Here is a 24280-nt window from a genome sequence, read left to right on the forward strand (position 1 = left end):
GATATGCAAAATACACATAAAATTAGGCAAATTTGTATTGAAATACATATACAAAATGCACATAAAATAATGTAAATTTGTATGAAAATATATAAACAAATACATATAAAATAACGTAGATTTGCATAAAATATATATAGAAAATATACATTAAATAATGTAAATATGTATAAAAATATATATACAAAATACACATAGAATAATGTAAAATCGTATCAAAATAAATAAACAGAATATCAATAAAATAATTAAAATTTGTATGAAAATAAAGATACTCACCCATATAATAACGCATATTTGTATAAAAAAATATACAAAAATACACATAAAATAACTAAATTTGTATTAAAATAAATATACAAAAAGCACATACAATAAAGTAAATTTGTCTTGAAATACATATGAAAAAATACACATCAATAATGTAAATTTTTATCAAAATATATATACGAATACACATAAAATAGAGTAAATTTCTATGAAAATATACATACAAAATACATATAAAATGATGTAAATAAGTATAAAAATATATTTACCAAATACACATAAAATAATGTAAATTCGCATCAAAATAAATAAACAAAATTCCGATACAAGAACGTATATTTGTAGGAAAATAAATATACAAAATACACATAAAATAACGAAAATTTGTATAAAAATATATACAAAAAAACACAAAAATAATTTCAATTTGTATGAAAATAGATATACAAAATGCACATACAATTAATTAAATTTGTATTTAAATACATGTACAAAATACACATAAAATAATGTAAATTTGTATGAAATGAAAGCAAGTACACATAAAATAACTTACATTTGTATAAAATATATATACAAAATACACATAGAGTAATGTAAAATCGTATCAAAATAAATGCACAATATCAGGAAAATAATGTAAATTTGTATGAAAATAAAGATGCAAAATACCCATTAAATAAAGCATATTTTTATAAAAATACATATACAAAAATACGCATAGAATAATTAGATTTGTATTACAATTAATATACAAAATACATATTCAAAATGGTAAATTTGTATTGAAAAAATATGCAAAATACACATAAAACAATGTAACTTTGTTTCAAAATATATACACGAATACACATAATAAACGTAGATTTCTATAGGAAAATATGCAAAATACACATGAAATGATGTAAATACGTTTAAAATATATATACAAAATACACATTAAATAATGTAAATTGGTTTCAAAATAAATAAACAAAATATCAATAAAATAATGTGTATTTGTATGAAAATAGATGTACAAAATACATATAAAATAACGTAAATTTGTATAAAACTCTATACAAAAATACACAAATATAGTTTAAATTTGTATGAAAATAAGTATACAAAATACACATAAAATTAGGTAAATTTCTATTGAAATACATATACAAAATACACTTAAAATAATGTAAATTTGAATGAAAATATATAAACAAATACACTTAAATAACGGAAATTTGAATAAAATATATATACAAAATACTCATTAAATAAAGTAAATAAGTATAAAAAAATATATACAAAACACAAATAGAATAATGTAAAATCGTATCAAAATAAATCCACAGAGTAATAATAAAATGATATAAATTTGTATGAAAATAAAAATGCAAAATACCCATAAAATAACGCATTTTTTAAAAATACATATACCTAAATACACGTAAAATATCTAAATTTGTATTAAAATAAATATACAAAATGCACATACAATAAGGTAAACTTGTATTGATATAGATATGCAAAATACATATAAAACAATGTAAATTTGTTTCAAAATGTATATACGAATACACATAAAATAACGAAGATTTCTATAAAAATATATATACAAAATACACATAAAATAATGTAAATTCGTATCAAAATAAATAAACCAAATAGCAATAAAAGAATATGTATTTGTATAAATATAAATATTCAAAATACACTTAAAATAACGTAAATTTTTATTAAACTATATACAATAATACACAAAAGTAATTAAATTTGTATGAAAATAGATATACAAAAAGCACATAAAATAAGCTAAATTTGAATTGAGATATATATACAAAATACATAAAATAATGTAAATATGTATCAAAATATTTATAAAAATACACATATAATAACGTAAATTTGTATAAAAATATATAAACAAAATTCACATTAAATAATGTAAATACGTATAAAAAATATGTACGAAATACACATATAATCATGTAACTAGTATCAAAATAAATAAACAAAACAACAATAAAATAATGTAAATTTGTATGAAAAAACATATGCAAAACACACATAAAATAACGCAAATTTCTAAAAATATATATGTACAAAATTGCACATAAAATATCGTAAATTTGCATAAAAATATATATACAAACCACACATTAAATAATGTCAATGCGTATAAAAATATGTATACAAAATACCTATGTAATAATCTAGATTCGTATCGAATTAAATGAGCAAAATACCAATAATATAATGTAATTTTGCATGAATATATATATATATATATATATATATATATATATATATATATATATATATATATATATATATATATATATATATATATATATATATATATATAGAGAGAGAGAGAGAAAAAACATATAGAATAACCTAAACACAAATACAAATATACACATAAAATAATTTAAAATTGAATGAAATAAACATACAAAATAAACATAAAATAAAGTAAGTTTGTAATGAAATATATGAACAAAATACACATAAAATAATGTAAATTTGTATGCAAATATATATACAAATACACATAAAATAACATGAATTTGTATACAAATATATATTCAAAATAAACATTAAATAATGTAAAAGCGTATAACAATATATATACAAACTACATATAAAATAATGTAAATTCGTATCAAAATAAATCAACAAAATACCAATAAAATAATATATATTTGAATGAAAATAAATTTACAAAATACACATAATATAACTAAAATTTGTATTAAAATATATACAAAAATACCCAGAAATAATTTGAGTTTGTATGAAATTAAATATACAAAATACACATATAACTAGGTAAATTTCTTTTGAAATATATATACAAAATACCCATTAAATATTGTAAATTTTTGTCAAAAAATATCAACAAATACACATAAAATAAAGTAAATTTGTGTAAAATATATATACAAAATACACATTAAATAATGGAAAAATGTATAGGAAATAAATACAAAATACACATAGAATAATGTAAAATCGTATCAAAATAAATGAACAGAATATCAATAAAATAATGTAAATTTCTATGAAAATAAAGATGCAAAATACCCATAAAATAACGCATATTTGTATAAAAATATATATACAAAAATACACACAAAATAATTAAATTTTTATTAAAATAAATATACAAAATTCACATACAATAAGGTAAATTTGTGATATGCAAAAAACACATCAAATAATGTAAATTTGTATTAAAATATATATACGAAAACACATAATAGAACGTAAATTTCTATGAAAATATATATAAAAAATACACATAAAATGATGTAAATACGTATAAAAATATATATACAAAATACACCTAAAATATGGTAAATTCATATCAAATTCAATAAATTAATTTCAATAAAAGAATGTATATATGTAGGTAAATTAATATACAAAATAATATATAAAATAACTAAAATTTGTATAAAAATACATACAAAAATACACAAAAATAATTTCAATTTGTATGAAAATAGATATACAAAATACACATAAAATTAGGTAAATTTGTATCTAAATACATATATAAAATACACATAAAAAAATGTAAATTTGTATTAAAATATATAATCAAATAGACATAAATTAAATTATATTTGTAAAAAATATATAGAGAAAATGCACATTAAATAATGTAAATATGTAAAATAAAATATATACAAAATACACATTGGCAATGTAAAATCGTATCAAAATAATTACACAGAATATCAATAAAATAATGTAAATTTGTATGAAAATAAAGATGCAAAATACCTATAAAAAAAGCATATTTTTTATAAAAAAATATATACAAAATAATAAAATAATAAAATAATTAAATTTGTATTAAAATAAATATACAAAATGGACATACAATATGGTAAATTTGTATTGAAATATATATGCAAAACACACATAAAACAATGTAAATTTCTTTAAAAAAATTATACGTATACACATAAAAAAACGCAAATTTCTATAAAAAATATATATAAAAAATACACATAAAATGATGTAAATACGTATAAAAATATATATACAAAATACACAGAAAATAATGTAAATTCGGTCCAAAATAAATAAACAAAATACCAATAGAAGAATGTGAATTTGTATGAAAACAAATATACAAAATACACATAAAATAACGTAAACTTGTATAAAACTATATTAAAAAATACACAAAAGTAATTTAAATTTGTATGAAAATAGATATATAAAATATACATAAAATAAACTAAATTTGTATTGAAATATATATACAAAATACGTAAACTAATATAAATTTGTATCAAAATATTTAAACAGATACGCATAAAATAACGTAAATTTCTTTTAAAATATATAAACAAAATACATATTAAATAATGAAAATACGTATTCAAAATATATACAAACAAAATACCAATAAAAAATGTAAATTTGTATGTAAAAATATATACAAAAGACATAAAATAACGCAAATTTCTATAAAAATATATGTACAAAAATGCACATAAAATAATTTAAATTTGTATGAAAATAAATAAACAAAATACACATAAAATAAAGCAAATTTGATGTAAAATAAGTACAGAATACACTTAAAATAATTTAAATTTGTATAAAAACAGCAACACAAATGCACATAAAATGAAGTAAAGTTGTATAAAAATATATATACAAAACACACATTAAATAATTTAAATACGTATAAAAATATGTATAGAGAATACACATGAAATAATCTAAATTCGTATAGAAATAAATGAACAAAATACCGATAAAATAATGTAATTTTGAATGAAAATATATATAGAAAATGTACATAAAATAACGTAAATACAAATAAATATATACCCATAAAATAATTTAAATTTGAATGAAAATAAATATAAAAATAAACATAAAATAAGCCAAATTTGTAATGAAATATATATACAAAATGCACATAAGATAATGTAGATTTGTATAAAAATATATATGCAAATACACGTATAATAACATAAATTTGTATAAAAATATATATACAAAATACATATTAAATAATGTACATACGTATAAAAATATATCTGCAAAATACACATAAAACAATATAAATTCGTATCAAAATAAAGCAACAAAATACCAATAAAATAATATATATTTGTGTGAAATTAAATTTAGAAAATACAAATAACAACTAAATTTTGTATTAAAATCTATCCAAAAAAAAAAAATAATAAATAAATAAATAAATTTGTATGAAAATAGATAAACAAAATATACATAAAATTAGGTAAATTTGTTTTGAAATATACGTATATACAAAATACCCATAAAATATTGTAAACTTTTATCAAAATATATAAAGAAATAAACATAAAATAGCGTTAATTTGCATAATATATATATATATATATATATATATATATATATATATATATATATATATATATATATATATATATATATATATATATATATATATATATATATATATATATATATATATATATATATATATATATATATATATATATATATATATATATATATATATATATATATATTTATGAAAATAAATATATAAAATACCCATAAAATATATATATATATATATATATATATATATATATATATAAATATATATAAAAATTTATGAAAATAAATATACAAAACACATAAAATAATAAAATTTGTATTACAATAACTATACAAAATACACATACAATAAGGTAAATTTGTATTAAAATAAATATGCAAAATACACATAAATAATGTAAATTTGTATCAAAATATATACGAATACATACAATAAAATGACGTAATTTTTTATGAAAATATATATACAAAATACACATAAAATAATGTAAATACGTAGAAAAATATATATACAAAATACGCATAAAATAATATAAAATCGTATCAAAATAAATAAACAAAATTCCAATAAAAGAATGAATATTTGTAGGAAAATATATATACAAAATTCAAATAAAATAATTAAAATATATATAAAAATATATAAAAAATACATGAAAATAATTTAAATTTGTTTGAAAATAGATATGCAAAATACACATAAAATTAGGCAAATTTTTATTGAAATACATATACAAAATACACATAAAATAATGTAAATTTGTATGAAAATATATAAACAAATACACATAAAATAGCGTAAATTTGCATAAAATATATATACAAAATATACATTAAATAATGTAAATATGTATAAAAATATATATACAAAATACACATGGAATAATGTAAAATCGTATCAAAATAAATAAATAGAATATCAATAAAAAAAATGTAAATTTATATGAAAATAAAGATGCAAAATAGCCATATAATAACGCATATTTGTATAAAAATATATATACAAAAACATACATAAAATCTTTAATTTGTATTAAAATAAATATACAAAATGCCCATACAATAAAGTAAATTTGTATTGAAATAGATGTGCAAAATACACATCAATAATGTAAATTTGTATCAAAATATTTATACGAGTACACATAAAATAGAGTATATTTTTATGAAAATATACATACAAAATACATATAAAATGATGTAAATAAGTATAAAAATATATATACAAAATACATCTAAAATAATATAAATTCGTATCAAAATAGATAAACAAAATTCCGATAGAAGAACGTATATTTGTAGGAAAAAAAATATACAAAATACACATAAAATAACGAAAATTTGTATAAAAATATATAAAAAAAAAACACAAAAATAATTTCAATTTGTATGAAAATAGATATACAAAATACACATATAATTAGTTAAATTTGCATTTAAATACATGTACAAAATACACATAAAATAATGTAAATTTGTATGAAATGAAAACAAATACACATAAAATAACGTACATTTGTATAAAATATATATCCAAAATACACATAGAATAATGTAAAATCGTATCAAAATAAACACACAGAATATCAATAAAATAATGTAAATTTGTATGAAAATAAAGATGCAAAATACCCATAAAATAAAGCATATTTAAAAAAAAATACATATACGAAAATACACATAGAATAATTAAATCTGTATTACAATTAATATACAAAATGCTCTTACAATAAAGTGAATTTGTATTGAAAAAATATGCAAAATACACATAAAACAATGTAATTTTGTTTCAGAATATATATACGAATGCACATAAAAAAACGTAGATTTCGATAGAAATATATATAAAAAATACACATGAAATGATGTAAATACGTATATATATATATATATATATATATATATATATATATATATATATATATATATATATATATATATATATATATATATATATATATATATATATATATATATATATATATATATATATATATATATATATATATATATATATATATATATATATATATATATATATATATATATATATATATATATATATATATATATATATATATATATATATATATAATACACATTAAATAATGTAAATTCGTGTCAAAATAAATAAACAAAATATCAATAAAAGAATGTGTATTTGTATGAAAATATATATACAAAATACACATAAAATAACGTAAATTTGTATAAAACTATATGCAAAAATAAACAAAATTATTTAAATTTATATGAAAAAAAATATACAAAATACACGTACAATTAGGTAAATTTGTAATGAAATACATATACAAAATATACATAAAATAATTTAAATTTGAATGAAAATATATAAACAAATACACTTAAAATAACGTAAATTTGTATAAAATATATATACGAAATACACATTTTATAATGTAAATATGTATAAAAAAAATATATACAAAATACAAATAGGATAATGTAAAATCGTATCAAAATAAATACACGGAATATTAATAAAATAATGTAAATTTGCATGAAAATAAAGATGCAAAATACATATAAAATAACACATTTTTTATAAAAATATTAATATCAAAATACACATAAAATATTTAAATTTGTATTAAAAGAAATATACAAAATGCACATACAATAACGTAAATTTCTATTGAAATAGATTTGCAAAATATTTGTAAAACAAGGTAAATTTGTTTCAAAATATATATACGAATACACATAAAATAACGTAGATTTCTATAAAAATACAAATACAAAATACACATGAAATAAAGTAAATACGTATAAAAAAAATGTATACAAAATACACATAAAATAATGTAAATTCGTATCAAAATAAATAAACAAAATACCAATAAAAGAATGTGTATTTGTATAAATATAACTATACAAAGTACACATAAAATAACGTAAATTTGTATAAAACTATATACAAAAATACACAAAAGTAATTAAATTTTTATGAAAATAGATATACAAAATACACATAAAATAACCAAAATTATATTTTGAAATATATATACAAAATACATAAAATAATGTAAATTTGAATCAAAATATTTATACAAATACACTTATAATAACGTAATTTTTTTTTTAAATATATAAACAATATACACATTAAATAATGTAAATACGTATATAAAATATGTACAAAATACACATATAATCAGCCTTCTTAACTGACTCTTGGTCATCCTCTCTTAGCCGTTTCGGTGAAACCTTTGCTATTGCACTAGACATATGAAAAGCTTTTGATTGGGTCTGGCACAAATATTTGCTTTTCAAAAAACCCTCCTACGGTTTCTATCTTTCTCTCTGTACCTTTATCTCCAGTTTCCTTACTGACCGTTCTATTTCTGTTGTGGTAGACGGTCACTGTTCTTCCCCTAAATCTATTAACAGTGGTGTCCCACAGGGTTCTGTCCTATCTCCCACTCTTTTTCTGTTGTTCATTGATGATCTTCTTTCCAAAACGAACTGTCCTATCCATTCCTACGCCGATGATTCCACTCTGCATTACTCAACTTCTTTTAATAGAAGACCCACCCTTCAGGAGCTTAACGATTCAAGGCTGGAGGCTGCAGAACGCTTAGCCTCAGTCCTTACTATTATTTCCGATTGGGGCAAATGGAGCCTGGTGTCCTTCAACGCCTCAAAAACACAGTTTCTCCACCTATCCACTCGACATAATCTTCCAAGCAACTATCCCCTATTCTTTGACAACACCCAGCTATCACCTTCCTCAACACTAAACATCCTCGGTCTATCCTTAACTCAAAATCTCAACTGGAAACTTCATATCTCATCTCTTACTAAATCAGCTTCCTCGAGGCTGGGCGTTCTGTACCGTCTCCGCCAGTTCTTCTCCCCCACACAGCTGCTGTTCATATACAGGGGCCTTGTCCGCCCTCGTATGGAGTATGCATCTCATGTGTGGGGGGGCTCCACTCACACAGCTCTTCTGGACAGAGTGGAGGCTAAGGCTCTTCGTCTCATCAACTCTCCTCCTCATACTGATAGTCTTCTACCTCTTAAATTCCGCCGCAATGTTGCCTCTCTTTCTATCTTCTATCGATATTTCCACGCTGACTGCTCTTCTGAACTTGCTAACTGCATGCCTCCTCCCCTTCCGCGGCCCCGCTGCACTCGACTTTCTACTCATGCTCATCCCTATACTGTCCAAACCCCTTATGCAAGAGTTAACCAGCATCTTCACTCTTTCATCCCTCACGCTGGTAAACTCTGGAACAATCTTCCTTCATCTGTATTTAATCCTGCCTACGACTTGAACTCTTTCAAGAGGAGGGTATCAGGACATCTCTCGTCTCTTGCTTTCGGCCACCTCTTTTGTTTCTTTTCTAGGAGCAGTGAGTAGCGGGCTTTTTTTATTATTGTTTTCGTTGTTTTTGTGTGCGCCTGAGCTGCCTACTTTGTTGTAAAAAAAAATAATAATAATAATAATGTAAATTTCGATGAGAAAACATATACAAAATACACATCAATTAACGCAAATTTCTATAAAAATATATGCACAAAAAATGCACATAAAATAAAGTAGATTTGCATAAAAATATATATACAAAACACACATTAAATAATGTAAATGCGTATAAAAATATATATACAAAGTACATATAAAATATTGTAAAATCGTATCGAATTAAATTAACAAAATACCAATAAAATAATATATAATTGAATGAAAAAAAAATTACAAAATACACATAACATAACTACAATTTGTATTAAAATATATACAAAAATACCCAGAAATAATTTGAATTTGTATGAAAATAGATATACAAAATACACATAAAACTAGGTAAATTTCTTTTGAAATATATATACAAAATACCCATAAAATATTGTAAATTTGTGTAAAAATATATCAACAAATACATATAAAATAACGTAAATTTGTATGAAATGTATATACAAAATACACATTAAATAATGGAAAAATGTATAAAAAAAATATATACAAAATACATATAGAATAATGTAAAATCGTATCAAAATAAATGAACAGAATATCAATAAAATAATGTAAATTTCTATGAAAATAAAGATGCAAAATACTCATAAAATAACGCAAATTTGTATAAAAATAAATATACAAAAATACACATAAAATAATTAGATTTGTATTAAAATAAATATAAAAAATGCACATACAATAGGGAAAATTTGTATTGAAATAGATATGTAAAATACACATCAAATAACGTAAATTTGTATTAAAATATATATACGAAAACACATAAAATAACGTAAAGTTCAATGAAAATATATATAGAAAATACACATAAAATTATGTAAATATGTATAAAAATATATACAAAATATACCTAAAATAAGGTAAATTCGTATCAAATTCATTAAGCAATTTCAATAAAAGAATATATATATATATATATATATATATATATATATATATATATATATATATATATATATATATATATATATATATATATATATATATATATATATATATATATATATATATATATATATTTCAATTCAAATTAAGCTTATTTTATGTGTATACAAATAATGTGTGTTTTGTAAATAAATTTTAATGCAAATTTACTTTATTTTATTTGCACTTTTGTACATATATTTGTATAGAAATTTGCGTTATTTTATGTATTTTATATTTTTCTCATACAAATTTACACTATTTTATTGGTATTTTTTTTATTTATTTTGATACGAATTACATGATTATATATGTATTTTGTACATATTTTTTTATACGTATTTACATTATTTAATGCGTATTTTGGTTATATGTTTTTATACAAATTTACGTTATTATATGCGTATTTGTGTATATATTTTGATACAGATTTACATTATATCATGTATTTTGTATATATATATATATATATATATATATATATATATATATATATATATATATATATATATATATATATATATATATATATATATATATATATATATATATATTTATATTTCAATTCAAATTTAGCTTATTTTATGTGTATTTTGTATATCTATTTTCAAACAAATTTAATTACGTTATTGTATTTTTGTATATAGTTTATATAAATTTACGTTATTTTATGTGTAATTTGTATATTTATATTTATACAAATACACATTCTTTTATTGGTATTTTGTTTATTTATTTTCATACGTATCTACATTATTTTATCTGTATTTTGTATATATTTTTTTATGCGTATTTACTTCATTGTATGTGTATTTTGTATATATTTTTATAAAAATCTACGTTATTTTATGTGTATTCGTATATATATTTTGAAACAAATTTAGATTGTTTTATATGTATTTTGCATATCTATTTCAATAGAAATTTACCTTTTTGTATGTGTATTTTTGTATACATTTTTATGCAAATTTTAGTTATTCTATTTGTATTTTGTATATATATTTTCCTTCAAATATACATTCTTTTATTGGAATTTTGTTAATTTATTTTGATACGAGCTTCCATTATTTTATATGTATTTTGTATATATATTTTTCTACGTATTTATATTATTTTATATGTATTTTGTATATATATATTTTCATAAAAAAATTACGTTATTTTATTGTGTGTATTCCTATATATTTTGATACAAATTTTATACAAATTCATGTTATTTTATGTGTATTTGTATATATATTCTCATACAAATTTATATTATGTTATGTGTATTTTTACATATATTTCATTACAAATTTACCTTATTTTATTTTTATTCAGTATATTTATTTCGTTCAATATTAAATTATTTTATGTGTATATTTGTATTTGTATTTAGGTAATTTTATTTGTATTTTCTATATATATATATATATATATATATATATATATATATATATATATATATATATATATATATATATATATATTCATCCAAAATTACATTATTTTATAGGTATCTTCTTAATTAATTTAGTTCGATACGAATTTAGATTTTTTCATAGTTATTTTGTATATATATTTTTATACTCATTTACATTATCTAATGTGTGTTTTTTTATATATATTTTTAAGCAAATTTACTTTATTTTATGTGCATTTTTTTTCATATATTTTTATAGAAATTTGCGTTATTTTTTGTGTATTTTGTGTATGTTTTCTCATACAAATTTACATTATTTTATTAGTATTTTGTTTATTTATTTTGATACGAATTACATGCTTATATGTGTATTTTGTACAGATTTTATTTATACGTATTTACATTATTTAATGTGTATTTTGTTTATATATTTTTACAGAAATTTACGTCATTATATGTGTATTTGTATAAATATTTTGATACAAATTTACATTATTTTATGTACTTTGTATATAGATTTCAATTGAAATTTAGCTTATTTTATATGTATTTTTTATATCTATTTTCATACAAATTTAATTACTTTTGTCGATTTTTGTATATAGTTTTATATAAATTTACGTTATTTTATGTGTATTTTGTATACTTATATTTATACAAATACACATTCTTTTATTAGTATTTTGTTTATTTATTTTGATACGAATTTACATTATTTTAGGTGTATTTTGCATACATTTTTTATACGTATTTACTTCATTTTATGTGTATTTTGTATATATATTTTTATACAAATCTACGTTATTTTATGTGTATTCGTATATATATTTTGAAACAAATTTACATTGTTTTATATGTATTTTGCATATGTATTTCAATACAAATTTACCTTATTGTATGTGCATTTTGTATATTTATTTTAATACAAATTGAAATATTTTATGTGTGTTTTGGTATATATATTTTTATAAAAAATGCTTTATTTTATGGGTATTTTGCATCTTAATTTTCATACAAATTTACATTATTTTATTGATATTCTGTGTATTTATTTTTATACGATTTTACGTTATTCTATTTGTGTTTTGTATATATTTTTTTATACATATTTATATTATTTAATGTGTATTTTGTATATATATTTAATACAAATTTACGTTATTTTAAGTGTATTTGTTTATATATTTTCATTCAATTTACATTATTTTATGTGTATTTTGTATTATGTATTTCAACACAAATTTACCTAATTGTATGTGTATTTTGTATATTAATTTTCATACAAATTTAAATTATCTTTGTGAGTTTTTGTATATAGTTTTATACAAACTCAGGTTATTTTATGTGTATTTTGTATATCTATTTTCATTCAAATACACATTCTTTTATTGATATTTTGTTTATTTCTTTTGACGCGAATTTACATTATTTAATGTGTGTTTTTTATATATATATATATATATATATATATATATATATATATATATATATATATATATATATATATATATATATATATATATATATATATATATATATTTTTATTTTATTTTTTTTCATACGTATTTACATCATTTCATGTGTATTTTGTATATATATTTCTATAGAAATCTACGTTGATTTATGTATATTCGTATATAGATTTTGAAAGAAATTTACACTGTTTTATGTGTATTTTGCATATTTTTTCAATACAAATTTACCTTATTGTATATGCATTTTGTATATTAATTTTAATACAAATTTATTTAGCCTATACAAATTTATTTAGCCTATTTGCATTTTGGTATATGTATTTTTTTTTAAATATGCTTTTTTTATGGGTATTTTGCATCTCTATTTTCTTACAAATTTACATTATTTTGTTGATATTCTGTGTATTTATTTTGATACGATTTTACATTATTCTATGTGTATTTTGGATATATATTTAATACAATTGTACGTTATTTTATGTGTATTTGTTTTCATTTCATACAAATTTACATTATTTTATGTGTATTTTGTACATGTATTTAAATGCAAATTTAACTAATTATATGTGTGTTTCGTACATCTATTTTTATACAAATTGAAATTATTTTTGTATATTTTTGTATATATTTTATATAAATTTTCGTTATTTTATGTGTATTTTGTATATTTATTTTCCTAAAATATACGTTCTTTTATCGGAATTTTGTTTATTTATTTTGATACGAGTTTACATTATTTGTGGTATATTTGGTATATTTATTTTTATACTTATTTACATCATTTTATATGTATTTTGTATGTATATTTTCATAGAAACTTACTCTATTTTATGAGTATTCGTATATATATTTTGATATAAATTTACATTATTGATGTGTATTTTGCATATCTATTTCAATACAAATTTACTTTATTGTATGTGAATTTTGTATATTTATTTTAATACAAATTTAATTATTTTATATGTATTTTTGTATATATATTTTTATACAAATATGCGTTATTATATGGGTATTTTGCATCTTTATTTTCATACAAATTTACATTATTTTACTGGTATTCTGTTTATTTATTTTGATACGATTTTACATTATTCTATGTGTATTTTGTATATATATTTTATACATATTTATATTATTTAATGTATATTTTGTATATATATTTTATCCAAATTTACGCTATTTTATGTGTATTTGTTTATATATTTTCATACAAATTTACATTATTTTATGTGTGTTTTGTATATGTATTTGAATACAAATTTGCCTAATTTTATGTGTATTTTGCATATCTATTTTCAAACAAATTTAAACTATTTTTGTGTATTTTTGTATATATTTATATACAAATTTAGGTTATTTTATGTGTATTTTGTATATCTATTTTCATAGAAATACACATTCTTTTATTGATATTTTATTTATTTATTTTGACGCGAATTTACATTATTTAATGTGTAATTTGTATATATATTTTTATACGTATTTACATCACTTCATGTGTATTTTGTATATATATTTCTATAGAAATCTACGTTATTTTATGTGTCTTCGTATATATATTTTGAAACAAATTTACATTATTGATGTGTATTTTGCATATCTATTTCAATACAAATTTACTTTATTGTATGTGCATTTTGTATATTTATTTTAATACAAATTTATTTATTTTAAGTGTATTTTTGTATATATATTTTTATACAAATATGCGTTATTATATGGGTATTTTGCATCTTTATTTTCATACAAATTTACGTTATTTTATTGATATTTTGTTTATTCATTTTGATACGATTTTACATTATTTTATATGTATTTTGTATATATATTTTTATACATATTTACATTATTTAATGTATATTTTGTATATATATTTTATGCAAATTTACGTTTTTTTATGTGTATTTGTTTATATATTTTCATACAAATTTCGATTATTTTATGTGTATTTTGTATATATATTTCAATACAAATTTGCCTAATTTTATGTGTATTTTGTATATCTATTTTCATACAAATACACATATTTTTATTGATATTTTGTTTATTTATTTTGATGCGAATTTACTTTATTTAATGTGTATTTTGTACATATATTTTTATATGTATTTACATCATTTCATGTGTATTTTGTATATATGTTTCTATAGAAATCTACGTTATTTTATGAGTATTCGCATATATATTTTGAAACAAATTTACAGTATTTTATGCGTATTTTGCATATTTTTTCTATACAAATTTACCTTACTGTATGCGCATTTTGTATACTATTTTTATTACAAATTTAATTATTCTATGTGTATTTTTGTATATGTATTTTTTTTAAATATGCTTTAATTTATGGGTATTTTGCATCTTTATTTTCATACAACTTTACATTATTTTTTTGATATTCTGTGTATTTATTTTGATTCGATTTTACATTATTCTAAGTGTATTTTGTATATATATTTTATACAAATGTACGTTACTTTATGTGTATTTGTTTTCATTTCATACAAATTTACATTTTTTTATGTGTATTTTGTATATGTATTTAAATACAAATTTAACTTATTATATGTGTATTTTGTATATCTATTTTCATATAAATTGAAACTATTTGTGTGTATTTTTGTATATATTTTTATATAAATTTTCGTTATTTTATGTGTATTTTGTATATTTATTTTCCTACAAATATACGTTCTTTCATCGGAATTTTGTTTCTTTAATTTGATACGAATTTACATTACTTGAGGTATATTTTTATATATATTTTTGTTCTTATTTACATCATTTTATATGTATTTTGTATGTATATTTTCATAGAAACTTACTCTATTTTATGAGTATTCGTATATATATTTTGATGCAAATTTACGTTATTGATTTGTATTTTGCATATCTATTTCAATATAAACTTACTTTATTGTATGTGCATTTTGTATATTTATTTTAATACAAATTTAATTATTTTATATGTATTTTTGTATATATATTTTTATACAAATATGCGTTATTATATGGGTATTTTGCATCTTTATTTTCATACAAATTTACATTATTTTATTGATATTTTGTTTATTTATTTAGATACGATTTTACATTATTCTATGTGTATTTTGTATATATATTTTTAGATATATTTAAACTATTTAATATATATTTTGCATATATTTTATCCAAATTTACGTTATTTTATGTGTATTTGTTTTTATATTTTCATACAAATTTACATTATTTTATGTGTGTTTTGTATATGTATTTCAATACAAATATGCCTAATTTTATGTGTATTTTGCATATCTATTTTCAAACAAATTGAAATCATTTTTGTGTATTTTTGTATATTTTTTATTACACAAATTCAATTTTTTTTATTTGTATGTTGTATATACATATTTTCCTACAAATATACATTCTTTTACTGGAATTTTGTTTAATTATTTTGATACGAATTTACCTTATTTTATGTTTATTTTGTATATATATTTTTCTACGTATTTACATTATTTTATGTATATTTTTATATATATATTTTCATAAAAAAATACGTTATTTTATTGTGTGTATTCGTATATATTTTGATACAAATTTTATACAAATTCATGTTATTTTATGTGTATTTGTATATATATTTTCATACAAATTTACATTATTTTATGTGTATTTTTACATATATTTCATTACTAATTTACCTTATTTTATTTTAATTTTTTATATATTCATTTCATTCAATTTTAAATTATTTTATGTGTATATTTGAATTTATATTTAGGTTATTTTATATGTATTTTCTATATATATTTTCATTCAAAATTACTTTATTTTATTGGTGTTTTTTTATTTAATTCGATACGAATTTAGATTATTTCAAAGGTATTTTGTATACATATTTTTATACGCATTTACATTATTTAATGTGTGTTTTGTATATATATTTTTATGCAAATTTACTTTATTTTATGTGCATTTTTGTACATATATCTTTATTGAAATTTGCGTTATTTTATGTGTATTTTGTATATGTTTTCTCATACAAATTTACATTATTTTATTTGTATTTTGTTTATTTATTTTGATACGAATTACATGAGTATTTGTGTATTTTGTACATATTTTTTTATAGGTATTTACATTATTTAATGTGTATTTTGTTTACTTATTTCTATACAAATTTACGTTATTATATGTGCATTTGTATAAATATTTTGATACAAATTTACATTATTTTATGTATGTTGTAAATATATTTCAATTCAAAATTCCCTTATTTTATGTGTATTTTGTGTATCTATTTTCATACAAATTTAATTACGTTTGTGGATTTTTTTATATAGTTTTATATTAATTTATGTTATTTTATGTGTATTTTGTATATTTATATTTATACAAATACACATTCTTTTATTAGTATTTTGTGTATTTATTTTTATACGAATTTACATTATTTTAGGTGTATTTTGTATACATTTTTTTTATACGTATTTACTTCATTTTATGTGTATTTTGTATATATATTTTTATAGAAATCTACGTTATTTTATGTGTATTCGTATATATATTTTGAAACAAATTTACATTGTTTTATATGTATTTTGCATATCTATATCTATACAAATTTACCTTATTGTATGTGCATTTTGCATATTTGTTTTAATACAAATTCATATATATTATATGTGTTTTGGTATATACATTTTTATAAAAAATGCGTTATTGTATGGGTATTATGCATCTTAATTTTCATACAAATTTACATTATTTTATTAATATTCTGTGTATTTATTTTGATACGATTTTACATTATTCTATTTGTGTTTTGTATATATATTTTTATACATATTTACATTATTTAATGTGTATTTTGTATATATATTTTATACAAATTTACGTTATTTTAAGAGTATTTGTTTATATATTGTCACTCAAATTTACATTATTTTATGTGTATTTTGTATATGTATTTCAATACAAATTTACCTAATTTTATGTGTATTTTGTATATTCATTTTCACACAAATTTAAATAATTTTTGTTTATTTCTGCATATAGTTTTACACAAATTTAGGTTATTTTATGTAAATTTTGTATATCTATTTTCATAGAAATACACATTCTTTTATTGATATTTTGTTTATTTATTTTGACGCGAATTTACATTATTTAATGTGTATTTTGTATATATATTTTTATACGTATTTATATCATTTCATGTGTATTTTGTGTATATATTTCTATAGAAATCTACGTTATTATATTTGTATTCGTATATAGATTTTGAAACAAATTTACGTTGTTTTATGTGTATTTTGCATATTTTTTCAATACAAATTTACCTTATTGTATATGCATTTTGTATTTTAATTTTAATACAAATTTAATTATTCTATGTGCATTTTTGTATATGAATTTTAAAAAAAATATGTGTTATTTTATGGGTATTTTGCATCTTTATTTTCATACAGATTTACATCATTTTTCTGATATTCTGTGTATTTATTTTCATACGATTTTACATTATTCTATGTGTATTTTGTATATATATTTAATACAAATGTACGGTACTTTATGTGTATTTGTTTTTATTTCATACAAATTTACATTATTTGATGTGTATTTTGTACATGTATTTAAATACAAATTTAACTAATTATATGTGTATTTTGTATACCTATTTTTATACAAATTAAAACTATTTTTGTATATTTTTGTATATATTTTTATATAAATTCTCGTTATTTTATGTGTATTTTGTATATTTATTTTCCTACAAATATACGTTCTTTTATCGGAATTTTGTTTATTTATTTTGATACGAATTTACATTATTTGAGGTATATTTGGTATATATATTTTTATACTTATTTGCATCATTTTATATGTATTTTGTATGTATATTTTCATAGAAATTTACTCTATTTTTTGAGTACTCGTATATATATTTTGATACAAATTTACATTATTGATGTGTATTTTGCATATCTATTTCAACACAAATATACTTTATTGTATGTGCATTTTGTATATTTATTTTAATACAGATTTAATTATTGATGTGTATTTTTGTATATATATTTTTATACAAATATCCGTTATTATATGGGTATTTTGCATCTTTATTTTCATATAAATTCTTATTATTTTATTGATATTCTGTTTATGTATTTTGATACGATTTTACATTATTCTATGTGTATTTTGTATATATATTTTTATACATACTTACATTACATATCTTACTTACATATCGTCCTCTCCCTCTTTCTCCTCCTTGTCCTCCGCTTCCTCGCTCGTCCCTCCCTCCAACACCTGTCCCTTACCTTCCCTTCCCCCCTCTTCCTCCTCCCTCTCTTTGTCCGTTCCTCCCTCCACCACCTCACCCTCCCTTTCTACTACTCCTTCTTCCTCTTCCTCCTCCTCCTCCTCCTCCTCCTCCTCCACCTCCACCTCCTCCTCCTCCTCCTCCTTTCCACCTTCCACCTCTTCCACAATTTCTCCACGTTCTTCACAGCAGGTCCCTCCCCTCCCTTCCCGCTCTCCCCTCCCCCCTTCACCCACCACTCCTGGCCCATCTTCCGACCGTCGGGTTCTTGTTGTTGGTGATAGTCAGGTTCGTTATGTTGACAGGTATTTTTGCTCTAAGGATAAGAACAGGACGAGGGTGTGTTTCCCAGGGGCAGGGGTGGGCCATATATCAGACAGGATTGAGGCGTGTATGGCAAGCGAGGGATCGAGCCCCATTGTCTTTCTCAGCTGTGGCGGAAACGACGTTTCTCGTGTTCCAAGCGAGGACCTTCTCAGGCGTTTTTGAGAATTGTTAGGCAGGATACGTGACGCTGGTGGGTCGCCAGTAGCGTGTGGCGTCCTGCCAAGGAGGGGCGTTGGCGATGGATGGCTGTCCAGGGCGATAGCAGTGAACAGCAGACTTGCTGAGCACTGCGGGCGCAATGGGTGGCTGTTCGTCGACAATTGGGACCTCTTCTTTGGCAACGACGCCCTCTACGCCCGTGACGGGATACACTTGACGTTCAAGGGTGTTGAGGCTCTCTCAGACTCCCTTGAGCGAGAACTTGGTACCCTGAGGGATTTTTTAGTATAGGCGAGGGGGGGAGGAGTAATGGGAGCAATGGGAGGGGTAATGGAAGGGGACATCTACGTAGCTCATAATATAACCAGGCAGCTTAGAAGTAATTCTAGGGGAGTAACAGAGGACGGGCTAAGAATCTTCTATACTAACAGCAGGAGCCTCAGAAACAAGATAGACTTACTAAGGGGTGAGGCGTGCTCAGAAAATTTTGACATAATAGTGATCCCTGAGACATGGATAGACACTGCTAATAGAAATTTCAGATCAGAATTTGAAATAACGGGTTATCAGATGTTTCACAAAGACAGAAGGGGCAGAAAGGGAGGTGGAGTTGCGCTATATGTTAAAGACTCACTTAAATGTTTAGTTAACAATTCAGTCAAAACTAACATGGATTCAGAATCAGTTTGGGTGGACGTTTACAATGGGAAAGAAAAACTAACTCTGGGAGTTATGTACAGGCCACCCAACCTTAACAGGCAGGACACGAGTATATTACTACAGGAGATTGGCAGAACGAGTATGAGTAGAAATGTCTGCGTACTGGGGGACCTTAATTATAGGGATATAGACTGGGAAGACCTAGTGGGTGACCTGGAAGCCGAGGACTTTCTTGAAGTTATACAAGATAATTTCCTTAAGCAGGTAGTTACTGAGCCTACCAGAGGAGATAACATATTAGACTTAGTCCTAACCAATAATGGGAACTTGCTACGTGAGTTGGAGGTGGGCGGAGAGTTAGGAAATATATATATCTATATATAGATATATATATATATATATATATATATATATATATATATATATATATATATATATATATATATATATTTTTTTTTTTGCTTCGCGGCCTATAGCGCCGGTAGGCTTTTTCCCGGTGGGGCCTGATGATCGGCCCAAGGCTTCTTCCCGGTTGGTCCTGATGCTCGGCCCAGCTCGTTCTGGCGCAGGCGAGTGTTTATAGTGGCGCCATCTTGCATTGGTTCATGCTGCCCTCCCGGAGCTCATCTTTAATCCTAGAATCTAGAGTCCGGGTTGATAGGTTGTCTTCTGGACAGCATGTGGGTAGTTTTAAGCCACTCGGCTGCGGCTGAAAAATCCCAGCTTGGTGGCACTGGGCGGGGATTGAACTCACGTCCTCCTGAACGCGGTGGTGTTACTCTGTCGATTCAGCCACCACCTCCACAGAACGGTTCGTTTTAGCTTAGACTGGGCGGTAACCCGCGAACCAAACCCAGTGTTAGAACCAGATTTCAGAAGAGCAAATTACGAGGGGCTTCGAAGACATCTTGAAGGGGTAAACTGGGATAATTTAGGGATTCATGAGGGCCAGAATTGCGGATTGGAGAGCCAGGAGAACCAGGTAGAAATGTCTTACAATAGCTTAGTTAGAGTAATAGTAAAGGGGCAAGGACAGCATATACCACAGCGAACACTTAGAAAAGAAAACAATGATCCTAAGTGGATGACTCGTGGACTAAAACACGAGATTGGGTTAAAGAAGGGAATTTATCAGAAAATAAACACACCTGTTAATCTTGTGACTGACATCAACAAACGTTTCCCACCAACCTTACCAAACCCTAAACAATACCTATTTGGGTCACTAGTGTCTGTTATTTAATTTTTACTTGACTAACCTCCCAGCAACGATAAACCAAACCTAACCTGGGTAAATTTATCATTGACATATAGTTATTTCAACTTAATCTGTTATTTAAGATAGCCAGTTTTAACCAAATCAGCAATTATTTAGAAAAGTTGATATTTTTAACCTAACTTAAATGTCAGAAGTGTCCTAACAAAATTACCTTCCTTTGCTTATTTTTAGTAACCAAACCAAATCAATTTGACGTACCGGTAGCTCTTAAACCGAACTTGCTCTAGTACTCAAGCTTGCATCACTTATGACTTTTTTCCTTTAATCCTAAATCAACTTGTTTTGAAACCTTGCTCTGACATACCTAACTTAATATAAGTTCACTTCTCCTAACTCAGATAAATTTCCGATTTGTGTTACTGACTATTTTTTAAACAAACATTTTGATTTTGGACGTAAATTTTTTACCAAACTAACTATCATTCAGAATGTTGCCTTATTTTAACAAAAAATTATAAACGTCACCTAACCTCATTGATCCTACTTAACGAACGGTAGCTCTCCTTCCTGTAAAATACCTCCCAGGAATCCCTGGGTGTTGCAAAATGATACTAATACCCATGCAAGCTAGCATTGTAGTATTGTTTAATTTGTTTTGGTCATGTCTTTTTTTTTCACATTTAAAATTAATTAGTTCACAGTATATTATGGCTTTTGTTATTTGCAGCTTCCTTTCTTATGAAGATCTAAAAGTGAATTTTATGATTATTCTTAGTCTTACTCCCAAATAGCTATTAAAGTCAATCAACAATGCTAAAATCTTTTTGAACAAAAAAAATTGCAAATTGGTCCATGAGTCAAGAGTTTTGACTTCTGGACAAGTATAGATATAGATATAGGGCAGGTACCAAAGCATTTCTAATTGTAATGTATCTATTTGCAGTGATTGTGATGACATTGACAACAACGAGCAAGTCCTCCTAGACCTAGAGTGACCTCAAGCTGGTATTCGCCACATAACATTATTGTTTAATCATTTAGTTTTTGTCATCCAGCATCAAGCAGTCATTCCCATGCAAGAATATAATGCACAATATAAGCAACTTCAATTGCTAGAAAATAAGACAATGTTGCCAGCCCTTATAGTGTGCACTGTGCAGTAAATAACTCATGTAGATAATGCCTGTTATTCTATCACATACTTATGTCGATGCAATGTCTTTTAGTTCTTGCTTCGGGTATATTAATTACTAATCCATTCTTATTTCTCCGACGGCCATTTCCTGTGTCGATACGTCAATCAGTTCAGTACTTTTATTTTCTTAGCTTGTGTTTTGCAATTCTTTGCCAATTAAATCACTGGACACATCTTAATAAATATCACAGATTTAATTATCATATATCAGTCCCATAAGTTTATTTCAGATGCTCTTAAAACAAGATCTGTCCATTCATAGTCCAACTTAACCTGGTAGCAGCAACAGGCCAAATTTGTGGCTTTACCCTGTACCAGCGATGGGCCACATTTTGCCATGATATAAACCCCAAAATAGATGATGCATAAACTGATCACAAATGTGTTGATATATATTATGAAATGGTTTGCGTGAGTGATGATTTTTCTCATTTTCTCGCTCGGAGGAACCTTTAAGAAACATGATCCTGCAGCTACCAGGTTAACCTC

The sequence above is a fragment of the Eriocheir sinensis genome, chromosome 5, assembly GCF_024679095.1.
Source record: "Eriocheir sinensis breed Jianghai 21 chromosome 5, ASM2467909v1, whole genome shotgun sequence".
Taxonomy (NCBI): Eukaryota; Metazoa; Arthropoda; class Malacostraca; order Decapoda; family Varunidae; genus Eriocheir; species Eriocheir sinensis.